The sequence below is a fragment of the Triticum urartu genome, chromosome 2 (assembly GCF_003073215.2).
Source record: "Triticum urartu cultivar G1812 chromosome 2, Tu2.1, whole genome shotgun sequence".
In the NCBI taxonomy this organism is placed as follows: Eukaryota; Viridiplantae; Streptophyta; class Magnoliopsida; order Poales; family Poaceae; genus Triticum; species Triticum urartu.
In genome coordinates, this window is record NC_053023.1 from 444,262,081 (window position 1) to 444,267,654 (window position 5,574).

The following is a 5,574-nucleotide window of genomic DNA, read 5'->3' on the forward strand; positions in this document are numbered from 1 at the left end:
CCATGCTCGAAGAGAAGAGGTGCACGCACCCACGCACGTAGTGTACTAGTAGCACTCTTTGCGTCTTTTGCATCTTCCCCAACCACACACGTGACACGGTGGAGCTCATTTATGTAAGATGATGCAGCCCACGTGATAATTTGACGCTTCTAGTAGTAGTTACTCACTTATAAATAATGGAGGGTCGGGAACCACGCATGAGTGGTGCCGCATCATTTATAAATAAAGTTTTTTTTCTTTAGTGGCACATATGCAATATAAATAGGTTCATATGGAGGCACTGTCGGCACGTCCCGATCAGGGGTCCCCGCCGTTCTCTTTCACAAAGCCGGTGATGTTGCCTTTGTCCCTTGCTCACTGTCGCGACGTGGGCAGTTGCCGCCTCCCACCGCCCTCCTCTAGGTTGAGCTACGTACCGACATCCCTCAGGTACAACTTCCTTTACAGCCGACTTGCACCACTGCTCCAACTGCCCACATCACTCCATGTGGATATTTCTCTACTTCTTTGCCCCGCACATACCTCTACTGGCTTCTACGTATTGTATTTTTGATGAGTTTATGTCTCATCAACTAGTCCCAGTAATCTTATTCTAATCACGCTTCTTCAATTTCTTTGCCACAGGGATGCTCTTCTCGATTTTGGTGAAACTGCACAAAATGATCCAATGGTCAAAGGGTTGCAAACTTCATTTCTTCGGAAGCTCCAACATTGCCAGCAAATTAAAGCCTGGTTAGGGTTTACGGTTCAAGGGCTAAGGACTGCATGGATCATTTTTTTTCTTTAGTTGTCTCTGTTCCAAAATAAGTGTCAACTTTAGTAGTAGTACAACTTTGTACTGAAGTTTGCATAAAGTTGAGACACTTATTTTAGAACGGAGGGAGTACATATTGGCTATGATCTGTCAATCATTGATATGCAATAGCATGCATGTTAGTCTCCTTTGTATTTAATGAAATGTTGCAACAGGCAACCTTGGACGCAAGATACATGAAACAAAAGCTGGAAGCTTCATAGCATTGTACAAATTTATCTCGCTGAGAAATTACAGAACGTACTATACTAGTACAGTATGATGTAAAGAGTTAGGTGTCGCACGGTGTCCAGAAAATATGGTGATAGTGTGAGATGGGCCATGTAATCACTGAGCCTGCGTGTTTTCACTGCTTTCGCACTTCCTCGCTGTAAGAATGGAGAAAATTGTAATCTAGTAGTACCTCCTTTGGCCGAAAGCGTAGGACATCCAGCAGTCATACCACCTCAGTAATAATGAGCAATGAGCCATCAAATCACATAGACCCAGCAGTAAGTTGGACGAACGAAGCAACCATCACTCATGAATCCGCTTCTCCCTTCAACGTAGGCGCCAGTGGGAGGTCGCGTCCGCTCTTCCTGGTCATGAATGCGGCACCGATTCTTTGGAGCGGCGCTGACCGTTTCAGGCGGGAAGCGCGCGGGGGCGATGGAGGGGCTTTGGGTGGGCCAGGCTGGTCAGGAGCGGGCGTGGCAGCTGTCCGCATGTTCCAACCGGACGCCCGGAAACGAGAGGATGCACCGACTCTTGCGGCTAAATCGTACACTACACAACATACTAGCAAGAAATCGATGGAATTGACACTTTTGATATAGAAGAATAATGGTAGACAAATACGAACCCATTTTAACATCTCGTACCAGCCTGTTGATCGAGAAAGGACGATCTGTAGTCAGTAGAGTAGATCATGTGTTTATCTTCCATCTTTGCATATTCGTGTTAAAGAGAGAAGAACAAGAAATGATAATTCAGGTAAAAGAAATAATTTTTATTGTAGGTGACCAGAAAATAACATTATTCTGTTCTATACTAAGAAAATACTAATCAAGCAAACAATGGTAGAGCATATCCAAGTATGGAGTGAAAACCTGTGAGAAAAATGTGAGTGCAAGCATTAGCCATGGGCTCCTTGTTCTTTTTTTGCACCTTTGCAAGTTCTCTGTATCACACTTCTTACCATCATCACAACACTCAATATTGAGTATGCATAAGTGTAATTCTGAAACAACAAGAGCAAATTTTACTTGCTATGAATTGCTTCCATCATGTGAGCATGTAGCCTCGCACGAGCATGATATATGTTACTTGAACAACTGGAATGGAAGGGGGGGAATATTTCAAATCAGAATCCCAAGAACGTCAAGAAACAACATTACAAAGCCAGATAACCCATTTTACCTCACAAGGTACGTTCAGAAAAACATAGTTCGTCATCTTGGAGTGGTGCTGCGCTATAGCACATTGGTGAACACCAAAGAAAACTGAAGTTATATCTTGCCTTTCTGAGAGTTTGCGAAGACCTATAAAAGATAACACCTCATGCTACAATTTTGGAACAAAACGGTATAAAGCACTGCACGCTGACATTCTGTCGAACAGGTAGTGTCGACCATCATACTACTTGCTCTCTAAACTACTAAAAATCTAAGCAAAAGTATAAAGGAGCCAAAGCGACAATCAGATTTCCCTAGATTGGTTTATACACAAATGTAACATTATATGCTGTAAAAAACAGAAAAATAGAAATGGCTGTCTTTTTCTTTCCTACAGAAATGGCACTAAATTTATGACTTGTTCTCACACCAGACAAAATCCATGTACTACCTGTTTTTGTTTCTTGAGTTATCACAAACTTTGACTACATTTTACTACAAATCATGCACACATACATGTATAGAAGAGAGCAAACCTACTTTTAGGTTTCGAACATTTGTAATAGGTGGAGTGAACCACACACTTCATAGAAGAATTGTCGCTGAAATCAGTCACCTGTGTGTTGCCGCAGAGGCATTCCTAGAAACACCAAAACGACCAGCCATGCACCAAAAAGACCAGTTCAGCACCTTATATTTCCTTATGGGCATAACACAAGAATGAACATGAGTGGTGAGAAGCACAACACATTCAGCAGCAGCAGCAATGTGAATACCATAACAATTTACAGCTCTTCAGATCTGTATGGAATCTTCGACGCAGGAATAACTTCAATGTAAACCTTCCCAGTACAAAGATAAAACAGTAAATTATCATAATCCACCTTGAGGCTGGAAATGTAGAATTGGTTAAAGAAAATCAGGGGACATGTAGAATCAGTGTGTGCAATCCGGATTAAGAGACGTTACCATAGGAGTAATCCAAGAGCTAATACTTAATCAGAAATAATTCCAATGCAATTATGCCAGAGTTGGAGAAATCAAAGGGCCACCATGTGAAGCACTCCAATCAAATTCCTCAGATCTTGCAACCTGTGTGTAAAAAATAGATCTACGATATATTTAAGAAACTCCACTGGAATCTAAATGGAACAATAATGCACTCGAAATGTTGGTACATCCATTCCTTTCTTAGTCATATGCGGATATAAACTTAGAAATGTTGAACATATATAGAAGGGCATAGAGAGTTGTGAAGATCTTCTAGGCAGGGCAGAATATATGCTCATGAATTCCTCGCTACAGTACCATTCTTCCTCAATGGTCTTTCAAGGGGAAACGGGGTAATGTGTGGTCAGTCTTGTATATGTAGAGCTCTATAAAATTAGACGTTGACAGAATAAAGGAAGAAAGTAATTGTACATACTGTTGAAGTTGTTAGTATTGAAAACTTTCAAAATTAGTGAGGATGATGAAGGTAATCACAAGCAGGGTGCGATGAATTTTGCTACAGTTGAAAAACAAACAACAGAAGAATGAATTGAGAGGGAAAGAGATGAGGTGGTGGCTAGATACCGATGGATGGAGTAGCTTGTTCCGTAGGAGATAAGGCCGGAGGTGGCAACCGAGAGGTCACCGACGGCCAGGAAGAGACCGGTGTTCCACGTTGGGCAGTGCGCGCCACGGTCTCAGGTCCGGCCGGACACGTTGGCCAGCGCCCGTTCCGCGCGTGTCATTGTTCCATGTTCGCCGTTCGCCCTCGCCCCGTCGGCCGGCCGAAGCGCCCTCGCCAGGCGCGCGGGCCGGCGGCGGAGGAGGCGGGGAGAGGGGCGGCGGCGCGGGGCGGTGCGCGGGGAGGTGCGCGGGGCGGCGGCGGAGGCGGGGCACAGGGGCGGCAGTGCGCGGGGAGGCGGGGCGGTTGGGGGTGCAGGGGTGAGGCTGCGAAGAGCCAGGGGAGCGGGCGTCGGGAGGGTCGTGGCCTCGTGGGTGAGGGAATCGGGACGTTTTTTTTTTCATTCAAATCCTCATGTTTAGCGGTAAGACGTGGTTAGTGGCTTGGTGTTAAACATGGAATGAATCTGGGACGTTAAATCTGAGAAAGGTACGGTGCAGATTGTTTGGATCTGCCCCTCTCTTCCTTTTATAAGGGTAGTAGATGTCTTCGCTCACTCCATCGGGTTGCTGCGTTCGGTTGGTTCAGTCTGGTTTTCATTCCTTTTTCTTGTTTTCTGTTTGTTTTTCCCTGGTTTTCTTTATTTTCTGGTTGATATTCTTTGTCTTCGTTATGCTTTCGATTTTCTTTATTTTTTCAATGGTTTTCTTCGCTTTTTTCTTCTTCTTTATACTATGGTTTTCTTAGTTTTCTTCTTGATTTTGTTATCTTCTCTTTTCTTTTTTGTTTCTTTGGCGGTTTTCTGGTTTTTGTTTTTTCAACACAAATCTACTTTTCATACTTATTGTACATTTTTTTTGTATTCATGTAATGTATTTTTTACACATGTTTAATAGTTTTTAAATACATGTTTAACATTTTATGACAAAAAAATTTGAATATAGTTTTCACATACGTGTTAGTGTTAAATATTTTTAAATATAAGTTAAACCATTTTATGTATGACAAAAAAATTTCCAAACTATGCAAACATTTTTTTGTACATTGTACGCTCTTTTGTTAAAAAAATTACGAACACTTTTTGTTAAGTTGTTATGTTCTTTTTAACTATGACATAAATTATTTTTGAGTGTTCAAATCTTTACTTGAATTACATGAACATTTTTAATATTTGTATAAACATTTATAACTGTCAAGAAAATTATTCGTACTTATGATTAACATTTTTAGTATACATGATTAACATTTTGTACTTTGTACATTCACATTTTTTTCTTTTTGGTATACCACAGAAACATTTTTATATGCATGCCTAACATTTTATATGCAAGACTAACATTTTTAAAAATTATGTAAAATATGAGTAATATATATTGTAATACAAAAAAATAGAAAAAAGCAATTTGAAGAATAAACGAAAAACACGCATGACATCATCTTGATAACAAAACATTGCGATAATTGGTTACTGGTCCGACCCAGTTCCGGCTCTTTACAGTGGGCTGTTCCTAAGGGCAGCGGGTGGCACAGAGACCTCGTCCTTGGTGCCTTCAGCGCCCGTTGGAGATTCCAGCGCCCGCTGTGAGTCGCTAGCATGGGCCTGGCCCAGCAGCGCTCGCTGGGTGCCCCCACTCGCTCGATCGCTGGGTGCCGCCGCTCGCTGCCCGATCGATCGCTGGCTCCCGCTCGACCATTTTTTTTCTTCATTCTAAAACTCCTACAGTATAGACTTTTTTTTAGGAAAAAAAACCGGTTTGCTACAGTATGTCTCTCGT

At 42.1% G+C, this 5,574-nt stretch overlaps 1 long non-coding RNA gene across 8 annotated transcripts; it reads right to left on the reverse strand.

The window, feature by feature from the left end:
* Positions 1-1,529: 1,529 nt before the first annotated feature.
* Positions 1,530-4,167, reverse strand: LOC125537776. 8 transcript variants are annotated; one of them, XR_007296091.1, is made up of 6 exons: positions 3,763-4,162; positions 2,728-3,279; positions 2,213-2,334; positions 2,059-2,127; positions 1,903-1,973; positions 1,530-1,700 (listed from the first exon to the last, which is right to left on the reverse strand). It is a non-coding gene; the product is annotated as an uncharacterized LOC125537776 (long non-coding RNA). The 8 variants fall into 8 exon arrangements; XR_007296088.1 differs by having other exon boundaries at positions 1,903-2,127; positions 3,763-4,161; XR_007296089.1 differs by lacking the exon at positions 1,530-1,700 and having other exon boundaries at positions 1,782-1,973; positions 3,763-4,161.
* Positions 4,168-5,574: the final 1,407 nt, after the last annotated feature.